The sequence below is a fragment of the Bos javanicus genome, chromosome X, assembly GCF_032452875.1.
Source record: "Bos javanicus breed banteng chromosome X, ARS-OSU_banteng_1.0, whole genome shotgun sequence".
Lineage (NCBI taxonomy): Eukaryota > Metazoa > Chordata > Mammalia > Artiodactyla > Bovidae > Bos > Bos javanicus.
Genome location: NC_083897.1, coordinates 16,636,888 through 16,656,869, shown reverse-complemented (window position 1 = coordinate 16,656,869; position 19,982 = coordinate 16,636,888). Strand labels below are relative to the sequence as shown.

General features: G+C 40.9%; 1 protein-coding gene across 3 annotated transcripts in view; it reads left to right on the top strand.

Moving 5' to 3' along the window:
* Positions 1-19,982, top strand: part of HS6ST2 (heparan sulfate 6-O-sulfotransferase 2) — a 591,504-nt gene that overhangs the window by 283,253 nt on the left and 288,269 nt on the right. The window lies entirely within an intron of this gene.

The window sequence follows — 19,982 nt, the reverse complement described above, 5'->3', positions numbered from 1 at the left end:
GTCAATAAAGCAGAAATAGATGTTTTTGTGTAACTCTCTTGCTTTTTCTATGATCGAAGGGAGGTCGGTGATTTGATCTCTGCTTCCTCTTCCTTTTCTAAATCCAGCTTGAACATCTGGAAGTGTACTGTTCATGTACTGTTGAAGGCTGGCTTGGAGAATTTTGAGCATTGCTTAGTTAGTATGTGAGATGAGTGCAATTGTGTAGTAGTTTGAACATTCTTTGGCATTGCTTTTCTTTGGGATTGGAATAAAACTGAGCTTTTTCAGTCCTGTGGCCACTGATGAGTTTTCCAAATTTGCTGCCATATTTAGTGCAGCACTTTAAAAGCATCAGCTTTTAGGATTTGAAATAGCTCAACTGGAATTCCATCACCTCAACTAGCTCTGTTCATAGTGATGCTTTGTACGGCCTCTTGACTTTGCATTCTCTTGTTTCTGAGGACTTTGACAATTTGGAGTTTTGCATGTTGGTTTTTACATTAGATCCTGAGATGTTATTGACCTTATTGTTAAAAGTTCTTATAAGTTTCTTCTTCCAGAAAACCTCAAATGAAGTTAGTACTATCAGTGCTGTGGATTTCCTCATGGCAATGGTTGAATTAATCTCTTGGTTTAGCCACAGAGGTGACACACAGGTTCGTCTCTAGAGCCCAGAGGATCAAGATCATCTGTAGTTATGAGGCAAAGGTGGCAGCAGCAGGAGTGTTTTGTAAAGTACTAGTGAATCCAACTGCCATTGCAGGAGATGCAGGAGACGCGGGTTGGATCCCCTGGAGGAGGCAATGGCAACCCTCTCCAGTGTTCTTGCCTGTGAAATCCCATGAACAGAGGAAGGCTCCAGTTCATGGCTGGCTACAGTTCATGGGGTCACAAAGATTCAGACATGACTGACCATAACACACACACACACAGTGAGTCATTTACTTTAGGAAGTATGACTTCAGCATTCCACATAGTAACTGCTTTTCTTCCATATGGGAGACCATCCTGTCTTATTTAACAGCCTATCAGTTTTCTCCTGAGTTCTATAGAGAAAGGGGGCCAACACATGGGTGAGACACAACCCATGTGTTCAGTGTTCAAATGATAAGGCTCGTTTCTTTGAGGTTAGTATCAGTCACGGGTTAGTTTGGAATTGATACACATGGTTCAACCTGAGACTCACACATAAGTCCAGGTTGAGATAAAGAATTCAGAACTGCTTTAAGGAGGATCCCAATGTAATAATCCTTTCACTATATGCCAACTGGCTAAACTAATTTATGTTGGTCAAGCTTTAGCAGGCGCTCACAAATGTAGCGCAAAGAAGCAAGGTGAAAGCACAAGCTAGCCAGACGGAAGGAGCTCAAATTGCATGTTCTCCAGCTACAGCAGAGCCAGTGTGAAAGCCAAAGAAGAGAGAAGAGACCCCAGGTGGTAAGGGACAGCATCTCAGTATCCTGCTCTTGGGGCCAATTGCTGCCATCACTCCACAGAGACAGGATGGATCCTTCAATGGCAATTTGGTTTGGATACTGAGACTGATGACACATACTCCCAGAGTGTATGAAAAAATTCATCACTCACATAATGAGTTTTTCTGGGGAGAGCACAGCAAGCTCTCAAGAAGGTTCAAGAATAGCTGAATAGAGTAGGGGAGGGAGACTGGCTTGGCTTTTATGGTGGTAAAAGGGGATAAAGCTAGAGAGTTCCACATATAGGTTAGGGCTTGGATGATCTGAACTTCCTTTTGGCCCAGAGAAAACAGTACCTGGGCTTTCTTCTCACTTATAGGTAAGTAAGGGAAGAGCTGTGGTAGGGCTCTTTGAAGCAATAATGTTATGTATATGCATGGTGTTTATCACAGTTTTGAATTCAAACAGCCATTATAACCAATCTTCTCATATTGTTTTCAGATTAACTGCTTTTTACTAGATTAGTTGTTGTTGTTCACTCAGTTATGTCAACTCTTTGTGACCCTATAGGCTGACGCACACCAGCCTTTCCTGTCCTTCACCCTCTCCTGAGGTTTGCTCAAACTCATGTCCATTGAGTCATTGATGCCATCCAACTATCTCATACTCTTTAATCCCCTTCTGCCTTCAATCTTTCTTAGCATCAGGGTCTTTTCCAGCGAGTCGGCTCTTTGCCTCAGGTGGCCAAAGTATTGGAGCTTCAGCTTCAGCATCAGTCCTTCTAATGTATATTCAGGGTTGATTTCTTTAAGGATTGACTGGTTTGATCTCCTGGATGTCCAAGGGACTCTTAAGAGCCTTCTCCAGCCCTACAGTTCAAAGGCATCAATTCTGTGGCACTCAGCCTTTTTTACTGTCCGGTGATTACATCCATTCAAGACTACAGGATAAAGCATTGTTTTGACTATACAGACCTTTGTAGGCCAAGTATTATCTCTGCTTTTTAATATGCTCTTGCGGTTTGACATTGCTTTTCTTTCAAGGAGAAAGTGTTTTTAGTTTCGTGGCTGTAGTCAACGTCCATGGTGATTTTGGAGGCCAAGAAAATGAATTCCATCACTGTTTCCATTTTCCCCCATCTATTTGCCGTGAAGTGATGGGACCAGATGACATTATCTCTGTTTTTTGAGTGTTGAGCTTTAAGCCAACTTTTTCCATTCTCCTCTTACCTTCATCAACAGGCTCTTTAATTCCTCTTCACTTTCTGCCATAGGGTGGTGCCATCTGCAAAGTTCAGTTACTCAGTCATTTCCGAGTCTTTGAGACATCATGGACTGCAGCACGCCAGGCTTCCCTGTTCATCACCAACTCCCGGAGCTTGCTCAAACTCATGTCCATCGAGTCAGTGAAGCCATCGCACCGTCTAATCCTCTGTCATCCCCTTCTCTTCCTGCTTTCCATCTTTCCCAGCATTAGGATGTTTTCCAAGGTGTCAGTTGTTTGCATCAGATGGCCAAGGTTTTGGAGCTTCAGCTTCAGCATCAATCCTTCCAATGAATATTCAGGACTGATTTCCTTTACAATTGACTGATTTGATATCCTTGCTGTCCAACGGACTCTCAAGAGTCTATTCTCTAGCACCATGGTTCAAAAGCATCTGTTGTTGGTGCTCAACTTTCTTTATGCTCCAACTCTCATATCCATCCATGACTTATGGCAAAACCATAGCTTTGAATACATGGACCTTTGTTGGCAAGGTCACGTCTCAGCTTTTTACTATGCTGTCTAGGTTGTTCATAGATTTTCTTCCAAGGCAGAAATGTTTTTTAATTTCATGGATTATGGAGCCCAAGAAAATAAAGTCTGTGACTGTTTCCATTGTTTCCCCATCTACTTGGCATGAAGTGATGGGATCGGATGTCATGATCTTTGTTTTTTAAATCTTGACTTTTAAGCCAGCTTTATCACTCCCCTCTTTCATTTTCATCAGAAGACACTTTAGTTCCTCTACGCTTTCTGCCGTGAGTGTGGTGTCATCAGCATATCTGAGGTTATTGATATTTCTCCCGACAATCTTGATTCCCGCTTGTGCTTTATCAATCCTGGCATTTCACATGATGTACCCTGCATATAAGTTAAATAAGCAGGGTGACAATATACAGTCTTGACGTACTCCGTTCCCAATTTGGATCCAATCCTTTGTTCAAAATCTGATTTTAAATGTTGCTTCTTGACATGCATACAGATGTCTTAGGAGGCAGGTAAGGTGGTATGGTATTCCCATCTGGTTAAAAGTTTTCCACAGTTTGTTATGATCCACAGTCAAAGGCTTTGTTTTAGCCAGTAAAGCAGATGTAGATGTTTTGTGGAATTCTCTTCTTTTCTGTATGATCCAGCGGATGTTGGCAATTTGATGTTTGATTCCTGTGCCCTTTCTAAATACAGCTTAAACATGTGGAAGTTGTCAGTTCATGTACTGCTGAAGCCTAGCTTGGAGAGTTTTGAGCATTACTTTGCCAGCCAGCGAGATGAGTGCAGTTGTGCGGTAGTTTGAGCATTCTTTGGCATTGCCTTTCTTTGGGATTAGAATGAAAACTGATGTTTTCCAGCCTTGGGGCCACCGATGAGTTTTCCAAATTTGCTGGCATATTGAGTGCAGAACTTTTGCAGCATTATCTTTCAGATTTGAAGTAGCTCCCCTAGAATTCCATCCCCTCCAGTAGCTTTGTTTGTAGTGATGCTTCTGAGGCCCACTGGACTTCATGTTCTAGGATGTCTGGCTCTAGGTCAGGGATCACACCATCATGGTTATCTTGGTCATTAAGATCTTTTTGTATAGTTCTTTCTGTGTGTTTTGCCACCTCTTCTTAGTATCTCCCACTTCTGGTAGGGCCATACCGTTTCTGTCCTTCACTGAGCCCATCTTTGCATGAAATGTTTCCTTTGTATCTCAGATTTTCTTGAAGAGATCTCTAGTCTTTCCCATTCTATTGTTCTCCTCTATTTCTTTGCATTGATCACTTAGGAAGGCTTTCTTATCTCTCCTTGCCGTTCTTTGGAACTCTGCATTCAGATGGGTATGTCTTTCCTTTTCCCCTTTGCCTTTAGCTGCTCTTCTTCTCTCAGCTATTTGGAAGCCCTCCTCAGACAGCCCTTTTGCCTTTTTGCATTTCTCTTTCTTGGCGATGGTCTTGATCACCACCTCCTGTCCATAGTTATTCAGGCACTCTGTCTATCAGATCTACTCCTTTGCATCGATTTGTCACTTCCACTGTATCATTGTAAGGGATTTGATTTAGGTCATACCTGAACGGCCTAGTCATTTTCCCTGCTTTCTTCAAATGAAGTCTGAATTTTGCAACAAGAAGTTCATGATCTGAGCCACAGTCAGACCGGAATCTGACTGTTTACCATCATATGGAAAACCAGTTACCCCAGTGCAGATTACTAAACAGATCATTGTTTCACCACTGACTTGAAAATTCATCTTTCAGGTAAAATAAGCATACGAAAGTTTCTATTTGAATTATCAGATATACCATTAAGATGTATTTTCTCTGATAGCCAATAATCTCCTACTGTTGTAACTGGATACAAGAAAATCCCATGTAAATTTCTCAGCCTATCCTAGTTTAATGCACATATAACTTTAAATGAACATAATGTTTAGTTTATCCATTTTTTATTGGCTGTTCTAAAATACTCAAAGAATTTTATTTTATTTTTTATTCATTTAGCAAATATTTATTTTTTTATTTTTTGAATATAAATTTATTTATTTTAGTTGGAGGCTAGTTACTTTACAATAGTGTATTGGTTTGGCCATACATCAACATGAATCCGCCACGGGTGTACATCCCTCTGGGTCATCCCAGTGCACCAGCCCCGAGCATCCTGTATCATGCATCAAACCTGGACTGGCAATTTGTTTCACATATAATATTATACATGTTTCAATGCCATTCTCCCAAATCATCCCACCCTTACCCTCTCCCACAGAGTCCACAAGACTGTTCTATACATCTGTGTCTCTTTTGCTGTCTCTCATACAGGGTTATCATCACCATCTTTCTAAATTCCATATATATGCGTTAGTATACTGAATTGGTGTTTTTCTTTCTGGGTTACTTCAGTCTGTATAATAGGCTCCAGTTTCATCCACCTCATTAGAACTGATTCAAATGTATTCTTTTTAATGGCTGAGTAATATTCCACTGTGTATATGTACCACAGCTTTCTTATCGATTCACCTGCTGATGGACATCTAGGTTGCTTCCATGTCCTGGCTATTATAAACAGTGCTGCGATGAACATTGGGGTACACGTGTCTCTTTCCCTTCTGGTTTCCTCAGTGTGTATGCCCAGCAGTGGGATTCCTGGGTCGTATGGCAGTTGTATTTCCAGTTTTTTAAGGAATCTCCACACTGTTCTCCATAGTGGCTGTACTAGTTTGCATTTCCACGAACAGTGTAAGAGGGTTCCCTTTTATCCACACCCTCTCCGGCATTTATTGCTTATAGACTTTTGGATAGCAGCCATTCTGACTAGCCTGAAGTGGTACCTCATAGTGGTTTTGATTTGCATTTCTCTGATAATGAGTGATGTTGAGCATCTTTTCATATGTTTGTTTGCCATCTGTATGTCTTCTTTGGAGAAATGTCTGTTTAGTTCTTCTGCCCATTTTTTTGATTGGGTCATTTATTTTTCTGGAATTGAGCTGCAGGAGTTGCTTGTATATTTTTGAGATTAATTCTTTGACAGTTGCTTCATTTGCTATTATTTTCTCCCATTCTGAAGGCTGTCTTTTCACCTTGCTTATAGTTTCATTTGTTGTGCAGAAGCTTTTAATTTTAATTAGGTCCCATTTGTTTATTTTTGCTTTTATTTCCAATATTCTGGGAGGTGGGTCATGGAGGATCCTGCTATGATTTATGTCGGAGAGTGTTTTGCCTATGTTCTCCTCTAGGAGTTTTATAGTTTCTGGTCTTACATTTAGATCTTTAATCCATTTTGAGTTTATTTTGTGTATCATGTTGGAAAGTGTTCTAGTTTCATTCTTTTACACGTGGTTGACCATTTTTCCCAGCACCACTTGTTAAAGAGATTGTCTTTTCTCCATTGCATATTCTTGCCTCATTGTTGAAGATAAGGCATCCATAGGTGCTTGAATTTATCTCTGGGCTTTTTGTTTTGTTCCATTGATCTATATTTCTGTCTTTGTGCCAGTACCATACTGTCTTGATGACTGTGTCTTTGTAGTAGAGCATGAAGTCAGGCAGGTTGATTCCACCAGTTCCATTCTTCTATCTCAAGATTGCTTTGGCTATTTGAGGGTTTTTGTATTTCCATACAAATTGTGAAATTATTTGTTCTAGCTCTGTGAAAAATACCGTTAGTAGCTTGATAGGGTGGAGAAGGCAATGGCACCCCACTCCAGTACTCTTGCCTGGAAAATCCCATGGACGGAGGAGCCTGGTAGGCTGCAGTCCATGGGGTCGCTAAGAGTCAGACACGACTGAGCGACTTCACTTTCACTTTTCACTTTCATGCATTGGAGAAGGAAATGGCAACCAACTCCAGTGTTCTTGCCTGGAGAATCACAGGGACCGGTGGGCTGCCGTTTCTGGGGTCGCACAGAGTCAGACACAACTGAAGCGACTTAGCAGCAGCAGTAGCAGCAGCTTGATAGGGATTGCACTGAATCTATAGATTGCTTTGGGTAGTATACTCATTTTCACTATATTGATTTTCCAATCCATGAACATGGTATATTTCTCCATCTGTTAGTGTCCTCTTTGATTTCTTTCACCAGTGTTTTATAGTTTTCTATATATAGGTCTTTAGTTTCTTTAGGTAGATATATTCCTAAGTATTTTATTCTTTTCGTTTCAATGCTGAATGGCATTGTTTCCTTAATTTCTCTTTCTATGTATAGGAATGCAAGGGATTTCTGTGTGTTGATTTTATATCCTGCAACTTTACTATATTCATTGATTAGCTCTAGTAATTTTCTGGTGGAGTGCTTAGGGTTTTCTATGTAGAGGATCATGTCCTCTGCAAACAGTGAGAGTTTTACTGCTTCTTTTCCAATTTGGATTCCTTTTATTTCTTTTTCTGCTCTGATTGCTGTGGCCAAAACTTCCAAAACTATGTTGAATAGTAGTGGTGAAAGTGGCCACCCTTGTCTTGTTCCTGACTTTAGGGGAAATGCTTTCAATGTTTCACCATTGAGGATAATGTTTGCTGTGCGTTTGTCATATGTAGCTTTTATTATGTTGAGGTATGTTCCTTCTATTCCTGCTTTCTGGACGGTTTTTATCATAAATGATTGTTGAATTTTGTCAAAAGCTTTCTCTGCATGTATTGATATAATCATATGGCTTTTATCTTTCAGTTTCCTAACGTGGTGTATTACATTGATTAATTTGCAGTATTGAAGAATCCTAGCATCCCTGGAGTAAAGCCCACTTGGTCATGATGTATGATCTTTTTAATGTGTTGTTCGATTCTGATTGCTAGAATTTTGTTAAGGATTTTTGCATCTATGTTCATCAGTGATATTGGCCTGTAGTTTTCTTTTTTTGTGGCATCTTTGTCAGGTTTTGGTATCAGGGTAATGGTGGCCTCATAGAATGAGTTTGGAAGTTTACCTTCTGCAATTTTCTGGAAGAGTTTGAGTAAAATAGCTGTTAGCTCTTCTCTAAATTTTTGGTAGAATTCAGCTGTGAAGCTGTCTGGACCTGGGCTTTTGTTTGCTGGAAGATTTCTGATTACAGTTTCAATTTTCGTGCTTGTGATAGGTCTGTTAAGATTTTCTATTTCTTCCTGGTTCAGTTTTGGAAAGTTGTACTTTTCTAAGAATTTGTCCATTTCTCCCAAGTTGTCCATTTTATTGGCATATAATTGCTGATAGTAGTCTCTTATGATCCTTTGTATTTCTGTGTTGTCTGTTGTGATCTCTCCATTTTCATTTCTAATTTTATTGATTTGATTCTTCACCCTTTGTTTCTTGATGAGTCTGGCTAATGGTTTGTCAATTTTATTTATCCTCTCAAAGAACCAGCTTTTGGCTTTGTTGATTTTTGCTATGGTCTCTTTTGTTTCTTTTGCATTTATTTCTGCCCTAATTTTTAAGATTTCTTTCCTTGTACTAACCCTGGGGTTCTTCATTTCTTCCTTTTCTAGTTGCTTTAGGTGTAGAGTTAGGTTATTTGTTTTGCTTTTTTTGTTTTGTTTCTTGAGGTATGCCTGTATTACTATGAACCTTCCCCTTAGGACTGCTTTTACAGTGTCCCACAGGTTTTGGGTTGTTGTGTTTCCATTTTCATTCATTTCTATGTATATTTTTATTTCTATTTTAATTTCTTCTGTGATTGAGTAGCGTGTTGTTCAGCCTCCATATGTTGGAATTTTTAATAGTTTTTCTTTTGTAATTGAGACCTAATCTTACTGCATTGTGGTCAGAAAAGATGCTTGGAATGATTTCAATTTTTTTGAATTTACCAAGGCTAGATTAATGGCCCTGGATGTGATCTATCCTGGAGAAGATTTCAGGTGCACTTGAGAAAAAGATGAATTTCATTGTTTGGTGTTGTAATGTCCTATAGATATCAATTAGGTCTAACTGGTCTGTTGTATCAGTTAAAGTTTGTGTTTCCTTGTTAATTTTCTGTTTAGTTGATCTATCCATAGGTGTGAGTGGGGTATTAAAGTTTCCCACTATTATTGTGTTATTGTTAATTTCCTCTTTCATACTTGTTAGCATTTGTCTTACGTATTGTGGTGCTCCTATGTTGGGTGCATATATATTCATCATTTTTATATCTTCTTCTTGGATTTATCCTTTGATCATTATGTAGCATCCTTCTTTGTCTCTTTACACAGCCTTTGTTTTAAAGTCTATTTTATATGATAAGAGTATTGCTACTCCTGCTTTCTTTTAGTCTCTATTTGCATGGAATATTTTTTTTCAGCCCTTCACTTTCAGTCTGTATGTGTCCCTTGTTTTGTGGTGGGTATCTTGTAGACAACATATAAAGGGGTCTTGTTTTTGTATCCACTCAGCCAGTCTTTATCTTTTTGTTGGGGCATTCAACCCATTTACATTTAAGGTAGTTATTGATAAGTATGATTCCGTTGCCATTTACTTTGGTTTTTTGGGTTTGAGTTTATACACCCTATCTGTGTTTCCTGTCTAGAGAAGATCCTTTAGCATTTGTTGGAGAGCTGATTTGGTGCTGCTGAATTCTCTCAGCTTTTGCTTGCCTGTAAAGCTTTTGATTTCTCTTTCATATTGAATGAGATCCTTACTGGGTGGTAGGTTTTTCTCTTTCATCACTTCAATATGTCCTGCCATTCCCTCCTGGCCTGAAGAGTTTCTACTGAAAGATCAGCTGTTATCCTTATGGGAATCCCCTTGTGTGTTATTTGTTGTTTTTCCCTTGCTGCTTTTAATATTTGTTCTTTGTGTTTGATCTTTGTTAATTTGATTAATATGTGTCTTGGGCTGTTTTGCCTTGGTTTTATCTTATTTGGGACTCTCTGGGTTTCTTGGACTTGGTTGATTATTTCCTTCTCCATTTTAGGGAAGTTTTCAATGATTATCTCCTCAAGTATTTTCTCATGGTCTTTCTTTTTGTCTTCTTCTTCTGGGACTCCTATCTTTCGAATGTTGAGGCGTTTACCATTGTCCCAGAGGTCTCTGAGATTGTCCTCATTTCTGTTAATTCGTTTTTCTTTTTTCCTCTCTGATTCATTTATTTCTACCAATCTATCTTCTACCTCACGAATCCTATCTTCTGCCTCTCTTATTCTATTATTTGTTCCCTCCAGAGTGTTTTTGATCTCATTTATTGCATTATTCATTATATATTGACTCTTTTATTTCTTCTAGGTCCTTGTGAAACCTTTCTTGCATCTTCTCAATCCTTGTCTCAGGCTGTTTATCTGTGATTCCATTTTGATTTCAAGATTTTGGATCATTTTCACTATCATTATTCGGAATTCTTTATCAGGTAGATTCCCTATCTCTTCCTCTTTTGTTTGGTTTGGTGGGCATTTATCCTGTTCGTTTACCTGCTGGGTATTCCTCTGTCTCTTCATCTTGTTTATATTGGTGTGTTTGGGGTGGCTTTTCTGTATTCTGGCAGTTTGTAGAGTTCTCTTTATTGTGGAGTTTCCTGGCTGTGGGTGGGGTTGTAGGGGTGGCCTGTCAAGGTTTCCTGGTTGGGGAAGCTTGCCTTGTTGTTCTGGTGGGTGGAGCTGTATTTCTTCTCTCTGGAGTGCAATGAAGTGTCCAGTAATGAGTTATGAGATGTCCGTGGGTTTGGAGTGACTTTGGGCAGCCTGTATATTGAAGCTCAGGGCTGTGTTCCTGTGTTGCTGGAGAGTTTGTGTGGTATGTCTTGCTCTGGAACTTGTTGGCCCTTAGGTGGTGCTTGGTTTCAGTGTAGGTATGGAGGCTTTTGATGAGCTCCTGTCGATTAATGTTCCCTGGATTCAGGAATTCTCTGGTGTTCTCAGGATTTGGACTTAAGGCTCCTGCTTCTGGTTTTCAGTCTTATTTTTACAGTAGCCTCAAGACTTCTCCATGTATACAGCACCGTTGATAAAACATCTCCTTTCGAAGACAATGGGCTGCTTCTCTGGGTGCCTGATGTCCTCTGCCGGCATTCAGAAGTTGTTTTGTGGAATTGACTCAGTGTTCAAATGTTCTTTTGATGAATTTGTGGGGGAGCACGTAGTCTCCCCGTCCTATTCCTCCGCCATCTTAGGACTGCTCCCTCAAAGAATTTTAAAGCTATGAAAAGTAGTGGTCTAAATTAGCAAGTGAAAAATATTTTGAATGCTGTCTTTATCTATTTAGCATCTATTTAGAGCCATGTCCAGAAAGATAGTTGTAAAAAGTGTGCATATCCCAGGGTGTTTTCAGTTTTTAGTGCTTAGGGTAATTTTTTTGAAAGTTGATCCCTGTACTTTGAGTTTTTAACAATAAAAATGATAAATGATTTTAAGCTTAACATTTTCTAAAGCAAACATTATAAAGCAGGGAACATGATCTAGTATATGCAGAATGATTTGAGTATTCACTCCTCCAGGAGGAGTTCATCAATCATGCCTTGAACAGTGACCTTAATATTGTTTCTCTTCTGTTCAGGTTTGGGATTCCAGAGATGAATGAAATATGCTTGTCCTTGTTGTATATTGTATATTGGGGAAGACAAATAGATATATCAAAAATTCTAATGTAAAATGGCAATGCTTTAATCCGAGTATCTGTAGGAGCACAAAAGCAATGGACTCTGCTGGCTTTGGCAGCAGAAAGGCTTCAAAGCAGAAGCACCATTTGAGTTTAGCCTTAAAGAATGAGGACACTTTCATCACTCAGCTGCTCTAGGTGCAGAAGGGACCTTCCTTGCTTCAACGGGAAAGGAAAAATCTATTCCGATTTCATTATGTGGAGAAGCCACTAAACAGCTTCTTACTTGCAGTCTTAACTGATCCTAATGTGGAAAGATGGGCAAATATCAGAGACCAAAAGGAGAAAGTAGAAGCATCAAGGGAACAAGAGCCTTTGGAAGAGTCCTGATCCGGAAGTAATAAAATGAGGACCTGCTTTGAAAAATCCAAGAAGATTTTTTTGAGGAAAGAAGAACTCAAAGCTGCATTTGGAAGGAAGCAACTGTGAATACAGTCTGACTAAGCTCAGCATGTTATATTTGCTGGTAAGGAAGAAATATGGGTTGCTGTTCATTTGAGATCCATGGAAGAGGTTGGAGAAGAGGGCGTTGGTATTCCAGCAATGATTTGTTAGGTAGAAAGAGAAGGTTAGAAATCAGATACTACTATATTCATTAAATAAATTAATTATAAGTCATGGACAGACATTTGTTATCTAGAGGTACCAGAATGCTTAACCACTGAGAAAAGGTGCCCACAAATACTCTGTCTTCAAGGATGAAAGAAGGGCTGATTACTCAATTACTCATTACTTATCAGCAGCTAACACAGGCCATTCTAGGTTTGGAGGTGGAGGGTAGGGGAGAAAGAGGCAAGAAGTATGTACTTAAGTATGTATGTATGTATTTATATTATTGATAGAAACAGAAGCCATTTAATCACATGCTTTGTTGCTGTTGTTATTGCCAAGTCGCGTCAGTTGTGTTCGACTCTGTGTGACCCCATAGACAGCAGCCCACCAGGCTCCCCTGTCCTTGGGATTCTCCAGGCAAGAACACTGGAGTAGGTTCCCATTTCCTTCTCCAGTGCATGAAAGTGAAAAGTGAAAGTGAAGTTGCTCAGTCGTGTCTGACTCCTCACGACCCCATGGACTATAGTCCACCAGGTTCCTCCGTCCATGGGATTTCCCAGGCGAGAGTACTGGAGTGGGTTGACATTGCCTTCTCCAATCATATGCTTGCTGCTGCTAAGTCGCTTCAGTCGTGTCCAACTCTGTGCGACTCCATAGATGGCAGCCCACCAGGCTCCCGTCCCTGGGAGTTTCCAGGCGAGAATACTGGAGTGGGTTGCCATTTCCTTCTCCAATGCATGAAAATGAAAAGTGAAAGTGAAGTCGCTCAGTCATGCCCGACTCTTAGCGACCCCATGGACTGCAGCCCACCAGGCTCCTCTGTCCATGGGATTTTCCAGGCAAGAGTACTGGAGTAGGTTGCCATTGCCTTCTCCAATCATATGCTTAGTATTCTAATATAATGTCGGGTGTTTTACATAAATTGTTCCATTCAATCCCAGAATGGTTCTAAGATACAGATACATGCGATCATCATTCCCATTTTACAGATGAGAAAACTAAGTATTATCAAAGTTTAGGAACTTACTCAAGGTCATATACCTTTTAGGTGGTGAGATTGGACTTGAAATCCTGTGGTTGCAACTGTTCAAGTAAATACTGTTATATCCCCTCTGCTGCGACCCTAGTCTCGATTATCATTATATCATACTTCTGTAGTGTTAAGAGGCTGAGACTCCTCTGATTCTACACAGTTCACAACATTCAGTGAACTTTGTAAAAAGGCAACCAGACTATATCACTTTCTTTATCAAACTATCAAACAGCCCTCCACTGCACAGAAGATAAAGTCTAGATTCTTATCGCACAAGTCCCTACAAGACCTCATCTCTGCCTCTCCAGCCTCAGTCTTCTCAGTCTGCTCTGCTCCTCTCTGACTGATCTCCAGTTACACTCAACCTTCACAGTTCCTCAGCACACTGTTCTTGCCTCATGACATGGCTCCTTCTGTCCTACCTATAATGCTGTTCTTCAAACTCTTCACACAACTGACTGTAGCTCATTCTTCAAGTCTTGATTCAGATATCAGCACCTCAGAAAAGGTTTCCCCACACCCTTTAGGTATTAGCTGTCCTCTGCCCCACACCAATACCAGGAACCACCCCTTTGCCCATGAAAATAGAAATTACTTGATGACAGGAAATATTGACTTTATGTCCTTCACTGTAAGTCCAGAAACAAGAGCAATATCTGACACATACTAGGCCCTCAAGCCATATTTGTTTCCTGAAATAGTGATATCTTTCTTACAGTGTCATTCTCATGTGTATAAATACATACATACATATATATATGTATATATGCACACACACACACACACACATATATATGGTTTTGTGAAATATGGGAGCTTGATATCATCTCATAGAAGTGGAATGTACACTGCCCTCCCCAAATTTCATCTCGATGTCAAGGCTAATGATTTCATACATACACCAAGAATATATGAAAATGATTGTTACTGATATAATGAGTTATGCATCAAAAATAGTGTTAAGCCAACGAAAAAGAGAAAGAATAGTAACTGTGAGGTGATGAATCATTAGATGATTGTGATTCATTCATTCTATAGATGTAGGTATGGATATAGATACAATCAAAGCATCAATTTCTACACCTTAAACACAGGCAATTTTAAATGTCCATTACAAGTCAATAAAACTGAATAAACAATGGGATCAAACTCTATTACAATTTACCCATTATGTTTGTTTGGTAACTAAAGCATTGCATGGTTAATTTAATTTCATCTTGTTTATGGAAGGCATTATGGAACCTGCAGTGTGAGACCAGTAAAGGAGATGAGTATTCCATTCAACATCTTGTTCAAGAGCTACTATTTTGTATTCTCAAAAGTAAAATGAGTGGGTTTCTATCAATGTGTAGAACTCCAAAGAGGACAAGGAATGCCATGGTGAGACATTGTATTGTGGCTTTAATATGTGGAGAAATGTGTGACCTTGATTTACATTTTGGGTATAATCTCTCTGGAAGCAAGAGATTCTGTGAGTTCTTCATCCTAAATGATACAAGCTTGGATAGGAATTGTTTGACTTGGCAAGAATAGACAGTCAGCACATTGGCAGTGGCCCAAAGATCTATAAAGATGTGAAGATGAGGCCAATTATTGGTCACACATTGTCTGCGAAGGCAACTGCATAAAGTTTGAACATTTGAGCTAACCTTTGGGTCCTGTCCTTTATAAGAACATTCTGATGAAGAGATGAAAAGTAGCAACTCTCAAGCAAGCTCCATTAAGTGTCATGGTGTTGATATCATTGGTTAAGTGAATGACCTCCCTTTGGTTTTCACTGTGTTGATGCTAAGGGGCTCCCCACGTGTCCAGGGGTTCTAAGAAATGAGCTGTTGTAGCAGTGTGGCATCTGACAAAGGGCTGAGCACAGGGGAAGGTACCCTCTCCTGAAGATAGGGTATGCAGAGGGCCCAGGTTCGGCTCCATCCTGTAGCAAGGAGGCTTCACTAGCTATCCTGAGCTTGCAGAGTGCTACTTACATAATCAAAGGCCAAATGGGCAGCTGGATATGGAGGGTCATAGGTTCAAGACCTGAGATAGTCTATATTTCCAGGCCAGTCCAGCATGTACTCACATGTGCTACACTACGGTCATACAGCATTGGGCCATGGTGGGCAGTTCCTTGTATCAGAAGCCCATGAGAGTAATGGCTATCATTGATGGCACAGGGACTCCAAGATACATGAGAGAAAGTTGCTAAAGCTTGCACAGTGAAGGAGTCTCCGGGGGCGCTAATAGGGGTGCTTGTTCTTTGGCAATTTAGGCAGACTCTAGAATCTTTTGACACAGGGTGTCTCATTCAAGGCAGGCCTATTTGGAAGTTACTGACCAAAAATACTGTGCATATGAAGAAATGTTGCCTCCAGAATCTAAAAATCTCTAAAACATGTTGTGAAGTCGCTCAGTCGTGTCCGACTCTTTGCCTGCACCAGGCTCCTCTCTCCATGGGATTTTCTAGGCAAGAGTACTGCAGTAGGTTGCCATTTCCTTCTCCAGAGAATCTTCCCGACCCAGGGATCGAACCCAGGTCTCCCACATTGTAGACAAACGCTTTACCATCTGAACCACCAGGGAAGTCCTGGTGAAACACGTTGGGCTTGTCTTAACAGTATGAATACTTCATCTAAGACTAAAATTTGTTTCTCATCATTGGCAAGATTGGAGCAGTACCCAACTTACCAAAGAATTTTCAGGAACTTAACTGATGTGGTGGGACCGTCTACTAGTGTATCATAGGAATCTCCCCAAATGAGAGTGTCATCAATGTGAGGTCCTAATTGTGTACCTGGGAAAGCTAAAGGCAGTGGAAATATTGCCTTCGAAGACTATGTGAGATGGCAGGTGTGGACAGTGGGCCACTGAGTAGCAGGTGAAGGTGTACCGTGTCCCTCTGAAGGTGAAGGTCAAGTGTAGCTGAGAAGCTGTTGATACAGTCACTGAAAAGGGCAGGCTAGCAAAATGCTTTGTTATGACTACCAAGTATTTACAAGTTTTCTGTGGAACCAATATTGCTAACAATATGCATGGAACCCTAGTGAATGGTGCAATGACACCAAGGGTAAAAGTTCACACTGAGGCCCTGTTCTCACTTTACAGCTTTAAGTTCAAGTAAAATTTGTCTGTTAAGTGCAGCAGGAGTGGGGATAATCACACCTTCTCTGAAGAGGTCTGCTATAATGGGTTTCAATCTGTGAAGACCCTGGTTTCATTGAGATTGAATCTTTTTAAAAACAACTGAGGTGATGTGGGGGATTCATTTTGATATTTGGCAAAACTAATACAATTATGTAAAGTTAAAAAAAAAAAACAAAAAAACAACTGAGATGAAAACTGTGATTGTAACTAAGGGGAAAGGTCTATCTGGTCTCATATTTTTAAAGCTTATTATACAGGCCAAAGACTTAATTTTATTACTCATTGGGTCAGAGTATCCACGTGCACTAGAGGCTATTTGGGGTAATGGAGGTTTTGGCACTGGGAAATGTAGGCAAGACAGTGGTTAAGGTTAGGTATATCTGTTTCTATGTCACGTTCCTTTACTCCCTGGTTGTTTGTAGTAGCTTGCCCAAATGTGGGCCAGAAGAGGAACAGAAATTGATGAGGGGCAAAAACTCAATTGTCACACCTGAAAAGTGGGATCTGATTATTGCACAGAGCCACCACCCCTACATCACCCCTCTCCCTAGATGGGACCTCTGAAACACACAGAAACACCAAGTCCTTTTCCTTCTCACCAGTGGGATGAAGAGTTCAGGAAGCAATCTTCAGTCTGCAGTTCTCAGTCTTCACCCAGTCCTCAGTCCCAGTGTCTGGGTAAGTATGGACTGGCTGGTCTGGGCCCTAGACTGAAAGGACGCCTCCTCCCTCCCTCCTCACACACCGGACCCTTCCCTTTCTCCCCTCTCCATCATCAAAAAAACACGCACACACATCTTTTTACTGCTTGTTGATACTTTAATCGTCAACATCTGAATACTTTGATCTGTCCAGAGGGGACCATCGTTGTATGTTTGATGTCTGCACAAACGACTATTCTGCCTTTGCTTTTCCTGGAGTTACAGCAGATGGCTCAGCATCTTGGGCTCCAGGTGGGCACAGGGGCTTACTTGCAGAATCGTCAGAAGTGTTGGAAGAATCCTCTGGGGTTTCTTCATCCGCCATTGGCCCACTTTCATTCTTCTTTTTATTCTGCGGGTGGTGGTAGAAGACTGGATTCGCCGACTTCTTCCCTTTCTTTTCCGGCCCGGATTCCGCTGAAGGGTTGATTTTACCTTCCTCGTGGGCTTTCGTATCTGGTAAGAAAACAGAGTCATCCAGAAAGACATTAGTGGAGGAGGATGGGAAGAACTTTGAGAGAACGGGTGTGCATTGAGGAGGGGTTTGTGCCAGGCAAGCTGCGGCAGGGCGAGTCTTGGGTGGGGGATGAAGAGGAAGAACATGAGCAGGGTAATCTGACCTTCTGACTGTCCAAGCCATCGGACTGATCGGTGTTCTTTCTCTTCCTTTCGTTAGCACTTGAAGCTTGTTGCTGCAGATTGAAAGCGTCTATCTCGATTTCTGTTTCCTCCTCCTTCACTTCCTTAATTAGGTCTGCCATGTTGTAGCAACGGTGGCCTCCACCAAGGCGCCTGGCGTCTCTATATATACCGTCGCAGGACAATGGTGAGCCACAACTGTCCGTTTGATTGGTCAGCAAGAAATTTCTCCAGCCAATGGTAGCCCTGACACTGCTGACATCACAAAGCGCCGCTTGGGAACATCCATGGGGGCGGGGAGGGTGCAAAGGAGTCCAAGTGCTCTGGTTTGAGAAAAGAAGTGCTTTCGCAACAACCATTAAAGAGCCTTCCCAATTTGACTTTCCGGAAAACATTTCCTCATCTTGTCCAGTTCAGTTCTTGTGGTGTAGAAGTTAGGGAGCCAGTGTTCCTTCCAAACCATTTCTCATGGCCACCCCCATTCAGTGTTTAATTCTGTCATCTTCCGGATCTCATTACCTAGTATTTGGTGTGTTGTTTTTGTTTAAACAGTTTACTTTAGAAGTTTTAGATTTGCACGATAATTGTGAAGAGTGTTTTCATATACTCCACAACCAATTCTCTTGTTTACCATTGTACATTAGTATTGAACATTTGTTCAAATTAGTGAACCCACAGGGAAAGAGTATTATGAACTAAAGTCTGGACATTATCAGATTTCTTTCAGTACAGTTCAGTTCAGTCGCTCAGTTGTGTCCGACTCTTTGCGACCCCATGAACAGCACGCCAAGCCTCCCTGTCCATCACCAACTCCGGGAGTTTACCCAAACCTATATCCATTGAGTCGGTGATTCCATCCAACCATCTCATCCACTGTTGTCCCCTTCTCCTCCTGCCCTCAAACTTTCCCAGCATCAGGGTCTTTCCAAATGAGTCATCTCTTTGCATCAGGTGGCGAAAGTATTGGAGTTTCAGCTTCAACATCAGTCCTTCAAATGAACACCCAGGACTGATCTCCTTTAGAATGGACTGGTTGGATCTCCTTGCAGTCCAAGGGACTCTCAAGAGTCTTCTCCAACACCACAGTTCAAAAGCATCAATTCTTCGGCGCTCAGCTTTCTTCACAGTCCAACTCCCACATCCATACATGACCACTGGAAAAACCATAACCTTACTAGACGGACCTTTGCCAGCAAAGTAATGTCTGCTTTTTAATATGCTGTCTAGGTTGGTCAGAACTTTCCTTCCAAGGAGTAAGCGTCGTTTAGTTTCATGGCTTCTGTCACCATCTGCAGTGATTTTGGAGGCCACAAAAGTAAAGTCTGCCACTGTTTCCATTGTTTCCCCATCTATTTGCCAGGAAGTGATGGGACCGGATGCCATCATCTTCGTTTTCTGAATGTTGAGCTTTAAGCCAACTTTTTCACTCTCCTCTTTCACTTTCATCAGGAAGCTCTAGTTCTTCTTCATTTTCTGCCATAAGTGTGGTGTCATCAGCGTATCTGAGGTTATTGATATTTCTCCCGGCACTCTTGTTTCCAGCTTGTGCTTCATCCAGTGGATAGTTTCTCATGAAGTACTTTGCATATACGTTAAATAAGCAGGGTGACAACATACAGCCTTGACTTACTCACTTCCCGATTTGGACCCAGCTCGTCATTGCATGTTCAGTTCTAACTGTTGCTTCGTGACCTGCATACAGATTTCTCAAGAGGCAGTTCAGGTGGTCTGGTATTCCCATCTCTTTCAAAATTTTCCGGTTTGTTGTGATCCACACAGTCAAAGGCTATGGCATAGTCAATAAAGCAGAAATAGATGTTTTTCTGGAACATTTTCAGATTTCCTTGGTTTTTACCTAATGTCCTTTTGCTGTCCCAGTATCCATCCAGGATACCATACTAAATCCAGTCATTCCATATTCTGCCTTGTTAGGTTCCTCTTTGCTGTGACAATTTTTTAGATTTCTTTTTTTTTTCTATTATTAAAAAATTTGTTCATTTTTTAATTGAAGGATAATTGCTCTACTAAATTTTGTTGTTTTCTGTCTAACCTCAACATGAATCATCCATAGGTATACTTATATCTCCTCCCTGTTGAACCTCCCTCCTATCTCTCTCGCCCTATTATCCCTCTAGGTTGATACAGAGCCCCTGTTTGAGTTTTCTGAGCCATACAGCAAACTCCCTTTGGCTATCTTTGAGCATATGATAATTTAAGATTCCATGTTGCTCTTTCAATACATCTCACCTTTTCCTCCCCTCTCCCCA